We start from the raw sequence: 22,393 nt of genomic DNA, 5'->3' as shown, positions 1-22,393 counted from the left end.
GTTTATTTATTTTTTTATTTTTGTTACTCTAGGAGGTGGATCAAGAAAAGATCTTGCTGCAGTTTATGTCAAAGAGTGTTCTGCCTATGTTTTCCACTAAGAGTTTTATTTTGTCTGGCCTGACATTTAGGTCTTTTATCCATTTTGAATTTATTTTTGTGTATGGTGTCATGGAGGTTCTAATTTCATTCATTTACATGTAGCTCTCCAGTTTTCCCAACACCACTTATTGAAAAGGCTCTGTATTCTCCATTGTATATTCTTGCCACCTTTGCCATAGATTAGGCGGCCATAGGTTTGTGGGTTTATCTCTGGGCTTTCTATCCTGTTCCATTGATATATCTTTCTGTTTTTGTGCCAGTACCATTCTTTTTTTCATTACTGTAGCTTTGTAGTATAATCTGAAGTCATGGAGCCTTATTCCTCCAGCTCCATTTTTCTTTCTTAAGATTGCTTTTGTTATTCAGGGTCTTTTGTGTTTCCATACAAATTAAAACTTTTTTTGTTATAGTTCTGTGAAAGATGCCATTGGCTCTTTGAAAGGGATTACCATGAATCTGTAGATTGCTTTGTGTAATACAGGCATTTCCACAATATCGATTCTTCCAATCCAAGAACATGGTATATCTCTCTACCTGTTTTGTGTTGTCTTTGATTTCTTTCATCAGTGTCTTATAGTTTATGGAGTACAAGTCTTTTGCCTCTTTAGGTAGGTTTATTCCTATGTATTTTATTCTTTTATTTGCAATGGTAAATGGGATTGTTTTCTTAATTTCTCTTTCCTATCTTTCATTGTTAATGTATAGAAATGCAAGACATTTCTGTGTATTAATTTTGTATCCTGCTACATTACCAAATTCATTGATTAGCTCTAAGTGTTTTCTGGTGGCATCTTTAGGATTTTCCCTTATAGTATCATGTCAACTGCAAAAGGTGACAATATTGCTTCTTCTTTTCCAATTTGGATTCCTTTTATTTCTTTTTTTTCTCTGATTGCTGTGGCTACAACTTCCAAAACTACATTGAATAATAGTGGTGAGAGAGAGCACACATGTCTTGTTCCTGATCTTAGAGGAAATGTTTTCAAGTTTTCACCATTGAGATAATGTTTTCTGTGGGTTTTTCATATATGGCCTTTTTTTATATTGAAGCCATACTGTTTTCATGACCGTAGTTTTGTAATATAGGCTAAAATCAGGCAGCTGGATTCCTCCAGCTCCATTTTTCTTTCTCAATATTGATTTGGCTATTCGGGGTCTTTTGTGTCTCAATACAAATTTTAAGATTTTTTCTTCTAGTTTTGTGAAAAATGCCATTGATAATTTGATGGGAATTGCATTGAATCTGTAGATTGCCATGGGTAGTATAGCCATTTTGACAATAATGATTTTTCTAATCCAGGAAAATGTTATGGCTTTCCATCTGTTTATGTCATCTTCAGTTTCTTACATCAACATCTTATAGTTTTCAGAGTACTGGTCTTTTGCCTCCTCAGGTAGATTTATTCCTAGGTATTTTATTATTTTTGATGTAATGGTAAATGGTATTCTTATTTAATGTCTCTTTCTGATATTTTGTTATTAGTGTATAGAAATGCAACAGATTTCTCTGTATTTATTTTTTGTCATGCAACTTTACCAAATTCATTGATGAGCTCTGATAGTTTTCTGGTAGGTCTTTAGGATTTTTTATGTATAGTATCATCTCATCTGCAAAGAGTTACAGTTTTACTTCTTCTTTTCCAATTTAAATTCCCTTTATTTCTTTTTCTTCTCTGAATGCCATGGCTAAGACTTCCTAAACTATGTTGAACAAAAGTGGCAATAGTGGATATCCTTGTCTTGTTCCTGATATTAGAGGAAATGCTTTCCATTTGACATTGTTAAGTATGATGTTAGCTGTAGATTTGTCATATATGACCTTTATTGTGTTGAGGTATGTTCCCAGTATGCCCATTTTCTGGAAAGTTCCTGCCATAAATAGGTGTTGAAATTTATCAAAATCTTTGTCTACATCTATTGAGATGATCATATGATTTTTTATTCTTCAGTTTGTTGATGTGGTGTATCACACTGATTGATTTATGGATATTTTAAAATTCTTGCATCCCTATGATAAACCCCACTTGATCATGGTGTATGATCCTTTTAATGTATTGTTGAATTTGGTTTGCTAGTATTTTGTTGAGGATTTTTGCATCTATATTCATTAGTGATATTGGTATATAATTTTGGTTTTTGAGATATCATTTTCTGGTTTTTGTGTCATGGTGATGTTGCCCTCATAGAATGAGTTTGGGAGTGTTCCTTCCTTTGCAATTGTTGGAATAGTTTCAAAAGGATATGCATTAACTCTTCTCTAAATGTTTGACAGAAATCGTGTATGAAGCCAATTGGTCCTAGACTTCAGTTTGTTGGGAAATTTTAAATCACATTTTCAATTTTAATACTTGTGATTGGTCTGTTCATATTTTCTGTTTCTTCTTGCTTCAGTCTTGGGAGAATTGTACCTTTCTAAGAATGTGTCCATTTCTCCTAGGTTTTCCATTTTATTGGCATATAGTTTCTTGCAGTATTCTCTTATTATCCTTTATATTTCTGTGGTGTCCATTTTAACATCTACTTTTTCATTTCTATTTTTATTGATTTGAGCCCTCAACTTATTGAAGAAACTGTTTTTTTCTTCACTGTATATTTTGCTCCTTTGTCATAGATTAATTGACAATAAGTGTGTGGGTTTATTTTGGGCTTTATTTTCTGTTCCATTGCCCTATATGTCTGTTTTTGTGTCAGTACCATGCTGTTCTGATTACTATGGTTTTGTAATTCAGTCTGAACTCAGGGAGTGTGGTACCTCTGTTTTTTTGTTTTGTTTTGTTTTGTTTTGTTTTTTCCCCCTCAGGATTTCTTTGGCAATGCAGGGTCTTCTTTATTTCCACATATTTTTTAGAATTATTTGTTCTAGCTCTCTGAAAAATGTCATGGGTTCTGACCACAATGGTATGAAACTAGAAGTCAATTATATGAAGAAACAACTGGAAAAGCACAACACATGGGGACTAAAAAAAACAAAAAAAAAAAACAAATGGGTCAATGAAAAAAATCAAAGAGAAAATCTGATGTTACCTTGAGACAGATGAAAATGGAAATGCAACTTTCCAAAATCTATGGGATGCAGCAAAAGCATTTCTAAGATGGGCATTTATAGTGACACAGGCCTACCTCTAGAAACAAGAAAAATCTCAAATAAATAATCTAACTTTACATATAAAGGAATTAGAAAAACAAGAACATATGAAGCCCAGAGTCAACAGAAGATTGGAAATAATAAAGATCAGACAATAAACAAATAAAATAGAGACCAAAAATAATAAAAAAAGATCAATGAAACCAAGAGATGATTTTTGAAAACATGAACTAAATTGATAAAACTTTAGCCAGGATTATTAAGAATAAAAGACAGAGGACCCAAATAAACAAAATAAGAAATGATAGGGAGAAATAATAAAAGATTCCACAGAGAAAAAAAAAATAAGAGAATACTACAAACAGTTATATGCCAATAAACTGGTCAACCTAGAAGTAAAGGAAAAATTTTAAAAATCATACAACCTTCCAATGCTAAATCAGGAAGAAATGTACAATATAAACAGACTGATCACTAGTAGTGAAAATGAATGTGTAATAAAATCACTCCCAGGAAACAAAAGTCCAGGGCAGGATGGCTTCATAGGAGAATTCTACCAAACATATTAAGGAGAATTAATACTTATCCTTCTCAAACTATTCCAAAAATTTGAAGGGGATGAAACACTCCCAAATTGATTCTATGAAGTCACAATTACCCTGATATCAAAACCAGAGACAAAACTAGAGAAAAAGAAAATTATAGCCCAATATCTCTGATGAATACAGAAGCAAAAACCCTTGACAAAACATTAGATAATGAAATTCAACAATAATTTTTAAAGATAATAAATCATGCTCAAGTGGGATTTATACCAGGGATACAAATATGTTTCACTAGTGAGAAATCAATCAATGTGATACACCACATTAACAAAAGGAAGATAAAAAAATACTGATCATCTCAATAGTTGCAAATAATGCATTTGAAAAAATTCAACATCCACTGATGATAAAAGCTCTTATCAAATTTTGTATAGAGGGAACATATCTCAACATAATAAAGACCCTTTGTAACAAACCCACAAGTAACATCATAATTAATGAAGAAAACCTGAAAGCTTTTCCTCTAAAATCAGGAACAAGACAAGGATGCCCACTCTTGCCATTTCTATTTAACATAATATTGGAAGTCCTAGCCATAGCAATAAGAAAAGAAAAGGAAACAAAAGACATCCAAGTTGGAAGGGCAGAAGTAAAACTCTCACTATTTTATAGATGGTGTGATACTCTATGTATAAGACCCTAAAGTCTTTACCTAAAAACTATTAAAGCTAATAAATTAATTTTATAATATTACAGGATACAATATTAATAAACAGAAATCTGCTTTTCTAAAAACTAACAATGAACTATCAGAGAGAGAAATTATGAAATTACCATTTACAATTGTATCAAAATAAAATGAAATAAAATACCTAGGAATAAACTTAACCATAAGGGTGAAAACCTATACTCTGGAAATTATAAAACTTTGATGAAGGAATATGAAAATGATACAAAGAAATGGAAAGTTATCCTGTGTTCTTGGTTTGGAAAAGTTAATATTGTTAAAATGTCTATATTATTCAAAGCACTCTACAGACTTAATGCATTCCCTATCAAAATATCCATGACATTTTTCATATATCAGTTACTTTGAATTATTTATCAGTTAGATTGCAATATTTCATGACTTTGAGTTCAGTTGTGGAGAATTGCCATTTTGTTTTTGTGATACCATATTTCCTTGATTTTTTTTTCATTTTGTTTGTAGCTATACATTTCTGTTTTCACTTTTGAAGTAGCAGATGCCAGTTTAACTAAATTTTTTTTCTCTTTGGTTCTTATGATTCACCAGCATCGTAATTAGAAATCTTTCTTTTTTATTCCAGAATGTGGTGCTGTAGCACAAGTGAGTGGTTTCTCCCTTGTTTATCAACTGTGACCCGTTTTCTGAGCATGCTCCTTGTCTACTAGAGATCACTCTCATGACACACTTGGGAGCATGTACAGGGAATCAGCAGCAGAGTGGAGGGAAGTGTGGATATAGTACTTGGTGTATTTGGTGCACCCATTGACATGATAGGGAAATCCTATGCCTGTGGGAGTGTGGGGGAACTTTCTGTAGAGTTCAACCATTTCAAGGCCATTTGAATTTTTAAACTTCCTTCTTTCTCACTTATCTCCTCCCCCCAGTGGCAGAGATCTCACCTTAGTACTCTCGGTGCTGGTGAAGAAAAATTAGTTTCTCCAACTGCCTCCCCCCAGATTAGGGTAGTCAGGCCCTCTCTCCCTGCCCTCCTTTCTCCCTGCAGGAGACTTGCCTCCTCCTGATAAATCAATCCTGATCAGTGCTTCTTGGAGGTGGGGCAGCACCTGGAATGTTTCTCTTATTACCTCTGCTGTGACCAAGCTCACCTCCTCTGTGACCAAACTTGTATCTTTCTTTTTAGTTGTTTTTGTTTTCCAATAGTGTGCTGAATTCTCCCTTCAGAAGGATTGGACTTCTGCAAGTTCTGTCTCGTGGGTGAGTACCTGTCTAAATCAGCACTCACCCAATTCTTACCTAACAGGGGCAAGAGTGGTCCAGGCAGTCTCATTGGTTCCTCTGGTTCCATAGTCCATATGGGGGTTTATCTATCTCGTACTGGCACACTTGTGAGAAAGATTATTCTTGAGTCCCTTAGAGAAAGGCGTGATGTCTGGAAACCCCCACAAAATTGCTCTTGTTCATGTCTGGATGTTAAAATAATTGATTAAAAAGGGGGATAAAAAGGAGGAATGTCTCATGCCACCGTGTTGCTGATGTCACTCCCCAGTCTCACTACTTTGATGTTTGTTTGTTCTTGGCTATTGTAATTGTTTTCTACATGACACTCTGTCTTCTACTAGCTATTTTCTCCAGCCCACCCTATATATCAGATTAATCTTTCTAAAGAACAGCTCTGGCTATGTCTTCCCTTACCCAAAGCATTCAAATATTCATAGTACAGTTTAACACTTCTTAGCCTGGTGCTTGATAATCCCCCTAGTAATTACCCATTTTACCTTTCCTTCTTCTCTCACTATTCTCTTTGCAATATGTGTCATATTCCTAAGCAAACTAGATGATTATCTGTTTCTCAATCATGCAGTTTCCCATTACTGTGATTTGCTGATGATCCTTCTTTCTAATTAAGTTGTCCTTTTCCTATATTTATTGTCATCAAGCTTCCCTGTCTTTCAGTATTTAACTCGAATGTCACCCAGTAGATATAAAATTCTCTTTAATCTGCTGCCAGAGTTAATCACTTCTATGAATTTCTAATTCATTTTGTTTATATCCCTCACCATTTTCACATTTATTATATCTTTAGTGTAAGTCTTAAAATTTCTATGGTACTGAAAATTCTTTGAGGATAGGAATTATGCAGTTTGTATATATCTGTATTCCTCACAGTTTCCTGTGTATTAGAAATTCATTATTTTTGGTGCTTATTTAGTTGGTTGAATGAATGCAAGAAAGAAAATACATGCATCTTATTGAGGTATCAGCCCTTAGCAGATTCACTACAGATGTTTCTGCGTTCATTCGTTTGATAAATATTTATTACATACCTACTATGTTCCAGACACTGTAATGTCCTATGGGAATTCGTCAATGAACCAGTCCAAAATCCATGTCATCATGGAAAGCAGTTACCACTTAACTTCCCAGGATATTTTACAGTGACTTGTTTGGAAGACAGGAGTTTTGTAGCACAGCCCCTCAAGCTTTAGAAAGCAACTGCAGTATTAAGCTCCTGTCATGTGATTTGTCATGCCCAATTGCACATTGCCCTCATTCCTGCACTGCATGTACCCTCCCTGTCTCTGATTCTTGTGTTTGCTTTTGCTCAGACTTAATCTCTCCTGCTGTGTTGACTCAACATTTGACTCTGACCTGCCTCTGAGTCCACTGACACTACTTTCCCCTCACAGACTAACTATTGGCATATTGCTCAAGCACTCCCAGGCATTCATGATCACCTTCACTGCTCCTGTCAGTGTACTAACAGCTTGCTGTAACCTTGTCCTTCTTCTTGGCTCCACATAGGATATATATTGACTCACCAGTCATTCTGTGTATAAATGTAACTGTAATGCACTTTGTGCCAGTGGCAGACAGACATAAACCAAACACTTCTTTACTGAGGACCTGGTGAGTGCCCAGCATCATGCTAGGCAATGTGGGGAGAAACAAAGAAGTAACCATCTTCCCCCCCTTCCCCACATGCACATTTATAAAAATGTATCCTCTAGTTGAGGTACTGGTAAATAATTTGTACAAAGGAAATTGGTGAATGCATTATGACCTCTTTCGCCACTCCTTTTCTGCCTCATTTACCTCTACAGTCTAAGACTAGATTTGTAGCTCTTGGTCTGTAGCCTGAATTAAAAAATAATAGTTGTAGGAGAGTATATCTAGAATTCCATCATACTTATATTTAACTTCTATGAATTCAACTTTAAATGATAATTTAATTTAAATAAAATACTGTTAAATTATGCACACATATGTATTTCCTCTTATGTACCATAATTGCTATCTAATACTTTATAAAGTATATGTAGTCACATATATGTTACTCTTCAGGATTGCATACCAAAATAATATTTGTCCTAGTGTTTCTATGGGCAATGTAAAAGAAGCATAAAAAAAATCAAGAGTAATTTTGACCAAATGTTACTTTAAACATTTTTAATGTTTTTTTTTTGGGGGGGGGGAGGTGAGAGGGAGGTCCAAGAGGGAGGGGATATATGTATACATTTAATGTTATTTTTAACTTAAGGAATGCGTTTATAACATAATTCCATGTGTAAAATGCTACTCTGAGTAAGTAGAGCTGATAGAGATTAGAAAGGGGAGTAAGGCAAGTCACGTTGGAGTAACCAAAGTAACGAGGGTACATATGCAGCCATTTTATTATTTTTTTCCAATTTTTATGAAAGCATTTCCTAAATCTAAAATGTCCAAATATTCATACAGGTTCCACGGGAAAAATGACTTCAGAAATGAGTTTCTAAAAATAAATCATTTGGTGTTTACAGCAAAGATATTGAACTGCCACAGGTAAAGAATGAACTGCTTCCTCTTCAGCATATATATGAAAGCTTATAAATAGTTGATAAGCCATCGGCTACCATGTAAAAGTGACAACATGTGCGTTTAGACTCATATAAAAGCTAATGCTGCACCGACGCGGAGTTGGAGCCCAGAAGTGGGTTCCCAGCCTCAGGTGGACAACCTATCCGTCCACAGTCACAGAGCAGAGCAGCCTGCCCCCTCCCGGAACTCCGAAGTGGGGGGACGGAGGCAGGGTCGGCTGCAGCTTCACGCTGAAGAGCGCTAAGATGGCCGCTCTGGATCGGGATCTTTCCAGATGCTTCAGGTGTTGTGAACAGAGACTTGTTTGGATTATGTATTTCTCAGCTAAACTAAATGCTAACAACGGATAAGTGCAAGCACATTGGGCAGTTGAGGCTTGTTCAAGACCATTCCATCCTCAACACTCAGAAATGGCATTGTGTGGACTGCAATACAACTGAGTTGATTTGTGCTTGCGTTAGCAGTTCCTGTGTTGTCTGTGGAAGATATATTGAAGAACCTGCACTCAAGCACTTTCAAGAAAGCAGTCATCCTGTTGCATTGGAGGTGAATGAGATGTGTTTTTTTTTTGTTACCTTTGTGATGATTATATTTTTAATGATAATGCAACTGGAGAATTGAAGTTACTATGAAGTACATTAAGTGCAATCAAAAGTCAAAATTATCACTGCAACACTGGTAGTGGAAGTATTTTACAGTCTATGGGTACAAGTGATGATTCTTATTTCTTACAGAATGGCGCACACTCTCTGCTTCAAAACGTATATCAGATGTATACTGCTCTTTGGCACAGGAGAAGGATACTAATGGGTAAAATATTTTGAACTTGTTTTAACAGTCACCCATTGGATGAAAAATGCAAGAAGAACAATTTCAGGAAAAAATAGCAAAAAGAGAAGTGAAAAAAAGACTGCAAGAATTAGAGTATCAAGTTAAAGCAGGATTGGAAAGTATGTCTCCAAGAAAGAGTTTACATTTGCAAGGTCTAGATCAGTCCCCCACAAGATAAATAGTTCCTGTTCAAGTACCACTTCAAACCTTAGCATCACCAGCAAAAGATGAAGTAGTATACACCTCAGAAGATGTAAGATTAAAAATTCAAGTGACATGCACCCCAATGTTCATTGCAGCAATATTTACAATAGCCAGGTCATGGAAGCATCCTGGATGCCCATCGGCAGATAAATGGATGAAGAAGATGTGGTACATATATACAATGGAATATTGCTCAGCCACAAAAAGGAATGAAATTGGGTCATTTGTAGAGACGTGGACAGACCTAGAAACTGCCATACAGAGTGAAGTAAGTCAGAAAGAGAAAAACAAATATTGTATATTAATATATATATGTGGAATCTAGAAAAATGGTACAGATGAACCAGTTTTCAAGAAAGAAATAGAGACACAGATGTAGAGAACAAACGTATGGACACCAAGGGGGGTGGTGGTGGTGGTGGTGGGATGAATTTGGAGATTGGGATTGACATATATACACTAATATGTATAGAATAGATAACTAATAAGAACCTGCTGGATAAAAAATAAATAAATAAAATAAAATTTTAAAAATTGCCGGTGATTCCTCCATTAAATGAACGCCAATTGTAACTCTTGGTGTAACAGGATTGAGAAATTTTGGAAATACTTGCTATATGAATTATGTTCTTCAAGTATTGAGTCATTTACTTATTTTTTGACAATATTTTTCAAACTTGATCTGAACAGATGGCTGGCTGTGACAGCTAGTGATAAAACAAGATCATCTTAAAGGCGTCCTCCAGTCACAGATACAGTATATCAAATGAATGAATGCCAAGAAAAAGAAACAGGCTCTGTTTGCTCCAGACATCCAAGTTTATCATCAGGACTAAGTGGTGGAGCATCAAAGAGTAGAAAGATAGAACTTATTCAGCCAAGGAAGCCAAGTTCATAATACACTTCTCTCTGTCATGAATTGCATACTTTGTTCCAAGTTATGTGGTCTGGAAAGTGGGCCTTGGTCACACCATTCGCTATGCTACCCTCAGTATGGAGATTAATACCTGATTTTCGTGGTTATGCCTAACAAGATGCTCGAGAAATTATTTGTGAGCTTTTGGATAAAATACAGCATGAACTAGAGACAACTGATACCAGGATACCATCTCTTATCCCCACTTCCCAAAGGCAACTTATCAAACACTTTATGAATGTTGTGAATAACATTTTTCATAGACAACTTCTCAGTCAGGTTACATGTCTTGCATGTGAAAACAAATCAAATATCATAGCACCCTTCTGGGACTTGTCACTGGAATTTCCAGAAAGATACCAATGCAATGGAAAAGATACTACTTCCCAGCCGTGTCTGGTTACTAAAATGTTGGCCAAATTCACAAAAACTGAAGCTTCAGAAGGAAAAATCTATATATGTGACCAGTGTAATTCAAAGCATAGAAGGTTTTCCTCAAAACCAGTTATACTCACAGAAACCCCCAAACAGCTTATGATTTTCCACCTACTTCAGGTTCTCAGACTACATCTCAAACGATTCAGGTGGTCAGGTCATAATAATTGAGAGAAGATTGGTGTTCATGTTGGCTTTGAAGAAATCTTAAACATGGAGCCCTATTGCTGCAGGGAATCTCTGAAATCTCACAGACCAGAATGTTTTATTCATTACTTACCTGCTGTAGTAATGCACCACGGGAAAGGATTTGGCTCAGGACATTACACTGCCTAGCGTTATAATTCCGAAGGAGGGTTCTGAGTACACTGCAATGATTCCAAGCTAAACATGTGCACTATGGATGAAATATGCAAGGCCCAAGCTTATATTTTCTTTTATACCCAGCGACTTACTGAGAATGGACATTGTAAACCCCTGTCTGGTAGCCAACATCCCAAAGAAGAAATTGATACCTCTTCTAATGAAATCCTTAGTTGATCCAAAGACAGTGGGTCTTTCTTCTTGCGATTTATATATTTATATATATATATATATATATATATGTGTGTGTGTGTGTGTGTGTGTGTTTTAAAAAGGCTGACAACAATTTTAAGCTTCATTGTTTTTATTTTCTTACTAATCAGTGCACACTATGTTTACACATTTTGTATCTAACTACAATAAATCTCTTTTTTTACAGAGACAAATTAGCATAAATATATGTATATCAATGACAGCAGGTAACTAAACATTTTTCAAGTACCTGGGAGTTTTAAACTTTTAGTGCTTACCTCAGACTGGTGTTACCTCTTTTATATATTGATGTCTTAATTGGCTCACATCATGAATTTGTGCAGTCTTCTACTGAAGAATTTCAGGTGGCATCATTTTTACATTTCTTATTTATCTTTTGTAGCTATTTTCTATACAAATTCTTATTAGACAGAATATTAGACTTTCTTCACTAATAGTCTTACCAAAAACAAGGCATTTCTTTCAGATTTGCATATTGGAAGTTACGTTTGCTCCCTGAAGGGAGTTAAACTACTACAAAGTAAAATGTCAAGGTATCATCTAAATACTCATTGATCACACTTATTAATATTTCTGAGGCTTTGTGTGTTACAGGGCTCAGAATAGACATTACTTTGGTTAATGGAACTTCCTTTTCCAAAAATTTATTAAGTTTTTATAATTGTTCTTTATTTGGTCTAGTCAAACTGCATACAAATGAAGATGACAGCTTTATAAGTATTAGGTTGAAAAAGACCTCTATTAGGAAATTTTCCTTAAATTTTAGAGAAAAAGTCATCTGGGGAAGCTGATCCTGAAGTGCAATGAGAATTTATCACTGAACAAGGAAATCATTCATGCCAAAAATACAGGTTGAGTATTAAACGGCTAAGGTTTAAAATAATTCATCTATTAAATACCTATACAAGTTGTTGCTTCAACTGTTAACAAAATTATACCTCATTAAAGATTTATGTGGTCAAGATAAAAAAAAAAAAGCTAAATTTGTCATCCAAAACTATTTACGTAGGTATTACACTCTTTCGGCACTGATTCTCTTTAGCTCTGATATTAGCCTGGGTTAATAAACTAAAAATGTGTACTGGGGGATGTAAGAAATATTGATTTTTCAAGTTTTCTTATTAGTAAAGTGATAGATGACACAACTTTTAATTATATTCTTTATGTCACATCAACTCCCAGAACATATATTTTATCTTCCTGCCATTCATTTTTTAAATGAACATATATTTTATCTTCCTGTATTCATTTTTTAAAATTTTGACAAAATATTTCAATTATATCAAATATGTAATTGACAAGAAGTCATTTCCTATCTAATTGGTTTACCTTTCTGTATGACTCGTTTGCATCTATATGTACACAGCTGTAAAGTGAAGTGAATTCAGTTTCATTTGTTCAATGTAAACAAAGTGTGTCATTTGGGGAAAAAATCATGTAAACAAGCAAACCAAATCATTCTGTCAGGGGTCTCAGTCATTATTCATGGTGGGATGTATGGAGCTCACATATATAGTAAGATCAGTTGAAATGACATGGCAAATACCTGTGGGCATATTTTCACAAGAATTTCTCCATCATTCAGTTTCATACTACACACTGGAGAAAAGGAAACTAGTCACTGTTGATGTCAGAAAAATTAAAGTTTACAAACATTCTTATTTTTTTCTACTGTGTGTTTTTGCTTTGTGGTTAACACCATAAGGCTTACATAAAACTTCTTATTGGTATAATATTCAATTTTTAGATGATAACAACATAACTTCAATCACATTAAAAATGTTTATCCTTTTACTCCTCCCTCATATATTTTATGTTTTTGGTGCCACAATTGACCTGTCATTATATTGTATAACCATTAACAAATTATTGTAGCTATAGTTATTTGTAATTCTTATGTCCTTTAATCTTTATACTAGAGTGATAAAGATTAACACACCACAGTATCACAATATTAAAATATCCTGAAGTTGACTTTATAACTTAAATCTTACCTGTGTGTTTGATATCATACGTTTTCATGTTACTAATTAGCACCCTTTCATTTCAGCTGAAAGAACTCCTTTTAGCGTTTCTTATGAGACAGGTCTAGTAGTGATGAACTCCTTCAGCTTTGGTTTGTCTGGGAAAGTCTTTATCTCTCCCTCATTACTGAAGGAAAACTTTGCCAGGTAAAGTATTCTTGGTTGTCAGTTTTTGTTTTTGCTTTCTTTTATCACTTTGAATATATCATTTTACTCTCTCCTGGCCTTCAAAGTTTCTGCTAAGAAACCCACTAATAGCCTTATGAGGGTTTTCTTGTATATGAAGACCCTTGTTTTTTTCTCTTATTTAACTTATACAGTTTTATTATAATATGTGTTGTATAATAAATTTTTGTTGTTCTTTAAGCATTTTAATGAGGTTTTCAAAAAATTATTTTTATTTTGAAATAAATGCACACAGAAAAATATGACAGTAACATACCCACAATTTAGGAATTAATATTTTGCCATATTTCCTTTATTTTTTCATGTTCCTGTATTGTTTTCTTTACTTTTTTTTTTAAACATCTTTATTGAAGTATAATTGCCTTACAATGCTGTGTTAGCTTCTGCTTTATAACAAAGTGAATCAGTTATACATATACAATATGTTCCCATTTCTCTTCTCTCTTGCATCTCCCTCCCTCCCACCCTCCCCATCCCACCCCTCTAGGTGGTCACAAAGCACCGAGCTGATCTCCCTGTGCTATGCAGCTGCTTCCCACTAGCTATCTATTTTACATTTGGTAGTGTATATATGTCCATGACACTCTCTCACCCTGTCACATCTCATCCCACCCCCTCCCCATATCCTCAAGTCCATTCTCTAGTAGGTCTGTGTCTTTATTCCCGTCTTGCCACTAGGTTCTTCATGGCCTTTTTTTTTTTTTCCTTAGATTCTGTATATATGTGTTAGCATACTGTATTTGTTTTTCTCTTTCTGACTTCACTCTGTATGACAGACTCTAACTCCATCCACCTCATTACAAATACCTCCATTTCATTTCTTTTTATGGCTGAGTAATATTCCATTGTATATGTGAGCCACATCTTCTTTATCCATTCATCTGTCGATGGACAATTAGGTTGCTTCCATGTCCTGGCTAATGTAAATAGAGCTGCAATGAACATTTTGGTACATGACTCTTTTTGACCTATGGTTTTCTCAGGGTATATGCCCAGTAGTGGGATTGCTGGGTCGTATGGTAGTTCTATTTGTAGTTTTTTAAGGAACCTCCATACTGCTCTCCATAGTGACTGTATCAATTTACATTCCCACCAACAGTGCAAGAGTGTTCCCTTTCCTCCACACCCTCTCCAGAATTTATGGTTTCTAGATTTTTTGATGATGGCCATTCTGACCGGTGTGAGATGATATCTCATTGTAGTTTTGATTTTCATTTCTCTAATGATTAATGATGTTGAGCATTCTTTCATGTGTCTGTAGGCCATCTGTATATCTTCTTTGGAGAAATGTCTGTTTAGGCCTTCTGCCCATTTTTGGATTGGGTTGTTCGTTTTTTTGTTATTGAGCTGCATGAGCTGCTTGTAAATCTTGGAGATTAATCTTTTGTCAGTTGCTTCATTTGTAAATATTTTCTCCCATTCTGAGGGTTTTCTTTTGGTCTTGTTTATGGTTTCCTTTGCTGTGCAAAAGCTTTTAAGCTTCATTAGGTCCCATTTGTTTATTTGTGTTCTTATTTCCATTTCTCTGGGAGCTGGGTCAAAAAGAATCTTGCTGTGATGTATGTCATAGAGTGTTCTGCCTATGTTTTCCTCAAAGAGTTTGATAGTGTCTGGCCTTACACTTAGGTCTTTAATCCATGTTGAGTTTATTTTTGTGCATGGTGACAGGGAGTGTTCTAATTTCATACTTTTACATGTATCTGTCCAATGTTCCCAGCACCACTTATTGAAGAGGCTGTCTTTTCTCCATTGTATATGCTTGCTTCCTTTATCAAAGATAAGGTGACCATATGTGTGTGGGTTTATCTCTGGGCTTTCTATCCTGTTCCATTGATCTATATTTCTGTTTCTGTGCCAGTACCAAACTGTCTTGATTACTGAAGCTTTGTAATATAGTCTGAAGTCAGGGAGCCTGATTCCCCCAGCTCCATTTTTCATTCTCAAGGTTGCTTTGGCTATTCGGGGTCTTTTGTGTTTCCATACAAATTGTGAAATTTTTTGTTCTAGTTCTGTGAAAAATGACAGTGGTAGTGTGATAGGGATTGCATTGAATCTGTAGATTGCTTTGGGTAGTAGAGTCATTTTCACAATGTTGATTCTTCCAATCCAGGAACATGGTATATCTCTCCATCTATTTGTATCATCTTTAATTTCTTTCATCAGTGTCTTATAATTTTCTGCATACAGGTCTTTTCTCTCCTTAGGTAGGTTTATTCCTAGATATTTTATTCTTTTTGTTGCAATGGTAAACGGGAGTGTTTTCTTAATTTCACTTTCAGATTTTTCATCATTAGTGTATAGAAATGCAAGAGATTTCTGTGCATTAATTTTGTATCCTGCTACTTTACCAAATTCATTGATTAGCTCTAGGAGTTTTCTGGTAGCATCTTTAGGATTCTCTATGTATAGTATCATGTCATCTGCAAATACTGACAGCTTTACTTCTTCTTTTCTGATTTGGATTCCTTTTATTTCTTTGTCTTCTCTGATTGCTGTGGCTAACACTTCCAAAACTATGTTGAATAATAGTGGTGAGAGTGGGCAACCTTGTCTTGTTCCTGATCTTAGTGGAAATGGTTTCAATTTTTCACCATTGAGGACAATGTTGGCTGTGGGTTTGTCATATATGGCCTTTATTATGTTGAGGAAAGTTCCCTCTATGCCTACTTTCTGCAGGGCTTTTATCATAAATGGGTGTTGAATTTTGTCGAAAGATTTCTCTGCATCTATTGAGATGATCATATGGTTTTTCTTCTTCAATTTGTTAATATGGTGTATCACATTGATTGATTTGCGTATATTGAAGAATCCTTGCATTCCTGGGATAAACCCCACTTGATCATGGTGTATGATCCTTTTAATGTGCTGTTGGATTCTGTTTGCTAGTATTTTGTTGAGGATTTTTGCATCTATGTTCATCAGTGATATTGGCCTGTAGTTTTCTTTCTTTGTGACATCTTTGTCTGGTTTTGGTATCAGGGTGATGGTGGCCTCGTAGAATGAGTTGGGGAGTGTTCCTCCCTCTGCAATATTTTGGAAGAGTTTGAGAAGGATAGGTGTTAGCTCTTCTCTAAATGTTTGATAGAATTCACCTGTGAAGCCATCTGGTCCTGGACTTTTGTTTGTTGGAAAGTTTTTAATCACAGTTTCAATTTCAGTGCTTTTGATTGGTCTGTTCAGATTTTCTATTTCTTCCTGGTTCAGTCTCGGCAGTTTGTGCATTTCTAAGAATCTGTCCATTTCTTCCAGGTTGTCCATTTTATTGGCATAGAGTTGCTTGTTGTAATCTTTCATGATCTTTTGTATTTCTGCAGTGTCAGTGGTTACTTCTCCTTTTTCATTTCTAATTCTATTGGTTTGAGTCTTCTCCCTTTTTCTCTTGATGAGTCTGGCTAATGGTTTATCAATTTTGTTTATCTTCTCAAAGAACCAGCTTTTAGTTTCATTGATTTTTGCTATTGTTTCCTTCATTTCTTTTTCATTTATTTCTGACCTGATCTTTATAATTTCTTTCCTTCTGCTGGCTTTGGTGTTTTTTTGTTCTTCTTTCTCTAATTGCTTTAGGTGCAAGGTTAGGTTGTTTATTCGAGATGTTTCCTGTTTCTTGAGGTAGGCTTGTATTGCTATAAACTTCCCTGTTAGCACTGCTTTTGCTGTGTCCCATAGGTTTTGGGTCATCGTATCTCCATTGTCATTTGTTTCTAGGTATTTTTTGATTTCCCCTTTGATTTCTTCTGTGATCACTTCATTATTAAGTAGTATATTGTGTAGCCTCCATGTGTTTGTATTTTTTACAGATCTTTTCCTGTAATTGATATCTAGTCTCATAGCATTGTGGTCGGAAAAGATAATTGATACGATTTCAGTTTTCTTAAATTTACCAAGGCTTGATTTGTGACCCAATATATGATCTATCCTGGAGAATGTTCCATGAGCACTTGAGAAGAATGTGTATTCTGTTGTTTTTGGGTGGAATGTCCTATAAATATCAATTAAGTCCATCTTGTTTAATGTATCATTTAAAGCTTGTGTTTCCTTATTTATTTTCATTTTTAATGATCTCTCCATTGGTGAGAGTGGGGTGTTAAAGTCCCCTACTATGATTGTGTTGCTGTCGATTTCCCCTTTTATGGCTGTTAGTATTTGCCTTATGTATTGAGGTGCTCCTATGTTGGGTGCATAAATATTTGCAATTGTTATACCTTCCTCTTGGAACGATCCCTTGATCATTATATAGTGTCCTTCTTTGTCTCTTGTAATATTCTTTATTTTAAAGTCTATTTTGTCTGATATGAGAATTGCTACTCCAGCTTTCTTTTGATTTCCATTTGCATGGAATATCTTTTTCCATCCCCTCACTTTCAGTCTGTATTTGTCTCTAGGTCTGAAGTGGGTCTCTTGTAGACGGCATATATATGGGTCTTGTTTTTTATCCATTCCACCAGCCTGTTTCTTTTGGTGGGAGCATTTAATCCATTTACATTCAAGGTAATTATCGATATGTATGTTCCTATTCCCATTTTCTTAAATATTTTGGGTTTGTTATTGTAGGTGTTTTCCTTCTCTTGTGTTTCTTGCCTAGAGAAGTTCCTTTAGCATTTGTTGTAAAGCTGGTTTGGTGGTGCTGAACTCTCTCAGCTTTTGCTTGTCTGTAAAGGTTTTAATTTCTCCATCACATCTGAATGAGATCCTTGCTGGGTAGAGTAATCTTGGTTGTAGGTTCTTCTCCTTCATCACTTTAAGTATATCCTGCCACTCCCTTCTGGCTTGCAGAGTTTCTGCTGAGAGATCAGATGTTAACCTTATGGGGATTCCCTTGTGTGTTATTTGTTGTTTTTCCCTTGCTGCTTTTAATATGTTTTCCTTATATTTAATTTTTGACAGTTTGGTTAATATGTGTCTTGGCGTGTTTCTCCTTGGGTTTATCCTGTATGGGACTCTCTGTGCTTCCAGGACTTGATTAACTATTTTTTTCCCTTATTAGGGAAGTTTTCAACTCTAATCTCTTCAAATATTTTCTCAGTCCCTTTCTTTTTCTCTTCTTCTTCTGGGACCCCTATAATTCAAATGTTGGTGCGTTTAATGTTGTCCCAGAGGTCTCTGAGACTGTCCTCAGTTCTTTTCATTCTTTTTTCTTTATCCTGCTCTGCAGTAGATATTTCCACCATTTTATCTTCCAGGTCACTTATCCTTTCTTCTGCCTCAGTTATTCTGCTATTGATCCCATCTAGAGTATTTTTAATTTCATTTATTGTGTTTTTCATCGTTGCTTGGTTCCTCTTTAGTTCTTCTATGTCCTTGTTAAATGTTTCTTGCATTTTGTCTATTCTATTTCCCAGATTTTGGATCATCCTTACTATCATTATTCTGAATTCTTTTTCAGGTAGACTACCTATTTCCTCTTCATTTGTTAAGTCTGGTGTGTTTTTACTTTGCTCCTTCATCTGCTGTGTGTTTTTCTGTCGTCTCATTTTGCTTATGTTACTGTGTTTGGGGTCTCCTTTTCACAGGCTGCAGGTTCGTAGTTCCCGTTGTTTTTGGTATCTGTCCCCAGTGGCTAAGGTTGGTTCAGTGAGTTGTGTAGGCTTCCTGGTGGAGGGAACTAGTGCCTGAGTTCTGGTGGATGAGGCTGGATCTTGTCTTTCTGGTGGGCACGTCCACGTCTGGTGGTGTATTTTGGGGTGTCTCTGGCCTTATTATGATTTTAGGCAGCCTCTCTGCTAATGGATGGGGCTGTGTTCCTGTCTTGCTAGTTGTTTGGTATAGGGTGTCCAGCACTCTAGCTTGCTGGTCATTGAGTGATGCTGGGTCTTGATGTTGAGATGGAGATCTCTGAGAGATTTTTGCCGTTTGGTATTACGTGGAGCTGGGAGGTCTCTTGAGGACCAGTGTCCTGAAGTTGGCTCTCCCACCTCAGAGGCACGGCCCTGATGCCTGGCTGGAGCACCAAGAGCCTTTCGTCCACACGGCTCAGAGTAAAAGGGAGAGAAAATAGAAAGAAAGAAAGAAAGAGGATATAATATAGTGAAGTAAAATAAAGCTATTATAAAGCAAAGCTATACAGACAAAATGTCACCCAGAAGCATATACATATACACTCACAAAAAAAGGAAAAGGGGAAAAATTAATATATCCTGCTCCCAAAGTCCACCTCCTGAATTTGGGATGATTCATTGTCTATTCAGTTATTCAACAGATGCAGGCACATCAAGTTGTTTGTGGATTTTTAATCCACTGCTTTGGAGGCTGCTGGGAGAGACTTCCCTTTCTCTTCTCTGTTTGCACAGCTCCTGGGGTTCAGCTTTGGATTTGGACCCGCCTGTGCGTGTAGGTCGCCTGAGGGCGTCTATTCCCCGCCCAGACAGGACGGGGTTAAAGGAGCAGCTGCTTCGGGGGCTCTGGTTCACCCAGGCCACGGGGAGGGAGGCGTTCAGAGGAGGCGGGGCAAGCCTGAGGCGGCAGAGGCCGGCGTGACGTTGAACCAGCCTGAGGCGCGCCGTGCGTTCTCCCGGGGAAGTTGTCCCTGGATCACGGGACCCTGGCAGTGGCAGGCTGCACAGGCTCCGGGGAGGGGAGGTGTGGAGAGTGACCTGTGCTCGCACACAGGATTTGTGGAGGCAGCAGCAGCAGCCCCAGCATCTCACGCCCATCTCTGGGGTCCGCGCTGATCGCCGTGGCTTGTGCCCGTCTCTGGAGGTCATTTAGGCAGTGCTCTGAATCCCCTCTCCTTGCGCGCTGTGAAACAAAGAGGCAAGAAAAAGTCTCTTGCCTCTTTGGCAACTGCAGACTTTTTCCCGGTCTCCCTCCCAGCCAGCTGTGGTGCGCTAACCCCTTCAGGCTGTGTTCATGCCGACAACCCCAGTCCTCTCCCTGCGATCCTACCGAAGCTGATCCTCAGCTCACAGCCCTGCCCGCCCCAGCGGGTGAGCAGACAAGCCTCTTGGGATGCTGAGTGCTGCTCGGCACCGAGTCTCTGTGCGGGAATCTCTCCGTTTTTTCCTCTGTGCCCCTGTTGCTCTGGGGTCCGCGCTGATAGCCGCGGCTTGCGCCCGTCTCTGAAGTTCGTTTAGGCGGCGCTCTGAATCCCCTCTCCTCACGCACCAGGAAACAAAGAGGGAAGAAAAAGTCTCTTGCCTCTTTGCAGCTGCAGACTTTTTCCGGGATTCCCTCCCGGCTAGCTGTGTGCACAAACCCCTTCAGGCTGTGTTCATGCTGCCAACCCCAGTCCTCTCCCTGCGATCCGACCGAAGCCCGAGCCTCAGCTCCCAGCCCCGTCCACCCCGGCGAGTGAGCAGCAAGCCTCTCAGGCTGGTGAGTGCTGGTTGGCACTGATCCTCCGTGTGGGAATCTCTCCGCTTTGCCCTCAGCACCCCTGTCGCTGCGCTCTCCTCCGGGGCTCCAAAGCTTCCCCCCTCTGCCACCCTCATCTTCTGCCCACGAAGGGGCTTCCTAGTGCGTGGAAATCTTTCCTCCTTCACAGCTCCCTCCCACTGGTGCCAGTGCCGTCCTTATTCTTTTGTCTCTGTTATTTCTTTTTTCTTTTGCCCTACCCAAGTATGGGGGGAGTTTCTTGCCTTTTGGGAGGTCTGACGTTTTCTGCCAGCGTTCAGTGGGTGTTCTGTAGGAGCAGTTCCACGTGTAGATGTATTTCTACTGTATCTGTGGGAAGGAAGGTGATCTCTGCGTCTTACTCTTCCGCCTTCTTCTCCTGCCCTGTATCTACTTTTTTTTTTAAATAGAAGGGTACAGATACAGTTGCAATCCCCTTTGCATCCTGTACTTTTAAGAAGCATACGTGTTTTTTACTGAGCTCTGACCGCCACAGCAACAGTCAGCTCTACTCACCACCAGAGCCTCCCATCAAGCCTCTTAGATAGCCTCAACCACCAGAGGGCAGAAAACAGAAGCAAGAAAAACTACAATCCTGCAGCCTGAGGACCAAAAACCACAGTTACAGAAAGATAGAGAAGATGAAAAGGCAGAGGCCTATGTACCAGATGAAGGAACAAGAAAAAAACCCAGAAAAACAACTAAATGAAGTGGAGATAGGCAACCTTCCAGAAAAAGAATTCAGAATAATGATAGTGAAGATGATCCAGGACCTCGGAATAAGAATGGAGGCAAAGATTGAGAAGATGCAAGAAATGATTAACAAAGACCTAGAAGAATTAAAGTACAAACAAACAGAGATGACCAATACAATAACTGAAATAAAAACTACACTAGAAGGAATCAATAGCAGAATAACTGAGGCAGAAGAACAGATAAATGACCTGGAAGACAGAATGGTGGAATTCACTGCTGTGGAACAGACTAAAGAAAAAAGAATGAAAAGAAATGAAGACAGCCTAAGAGACCTCTGGGACAACATTAAACGCAACAACATTCGCATTATAGGGGTCCCAGAAGAAGAAGAGAAAAAGAAAGGACCAGAGAAAATATTTGAAGAGATTATAGTCGAAAACTTCCCTAACATGGGAAAGGAAATAGCCACCCAAGTCCAGGAAGCGCAGAGAGTCCCATACAGAATAAACCCAAGGAGAAACACGCCGAGACACATAGTAATCAAAGTGGCAAAAATTAGAGACAAAGAAAAATTATTGAAAGCAGCAAGGGAAAAACGACAAATAACATACAAGGGAACTCCCATAAGGTTAACAGCTGATTTCTCAGCAGAAACTCTGCAAGCCAGAAGGGAGTGGCATGATATACTTAAAGTGATGAAAGGGAAGAACCTACAACCAAGATTACTCTACCCGGCAAGGATCTCACTTAGATTTGATGGAGAAATCAAAAGCTTTACAGACAAGCAAAAGCTAAGAGAATTCAGCACCACCAAACCAGCTCAACAACAAATGCTAAAGGAACTTCTCTAAGTGGGAAACACAAGAGAAGAAAAGGACCTACAAAAACAAACCCAAAACAA

The 22,393-nt window shown here is 37.4% G+C and overlaps 1 pseudogene; it reads left to right on the top strand.

Annotated features, from left to right (window-relative positions):
• The first annotated feature begins 8,628 nt into the window (after nt 1–8,628).
• LOC118889127 lies at nt 8,629–11,221 on the top strand (annotated as a pseudogene).
• Nucleotides 11,222–22,393: the final 11,172 nt, after the last annotated feature.

The sequence above is a fragment of the Balaenoptera musculus genome, chromosome X, assembly GCF_009873245.2.
Source record: "Balaenoptera musculus isolate JJ_BM4_2016_0621 chromosome X, mBalMus1.pri.v3, whole genome shotgun sequence".
Lineage (NCBI taxonomy): Eukaryota > Metazoa > Chordata > Mammalia > Artiodactyla > Balaenopteridae > Balaenoptera > Balaenoptera musculus.
Note: the sequence above shows the minus strand (reverse complement) of the source record. Positions and strands in the feature narration are given on the sequence as shown.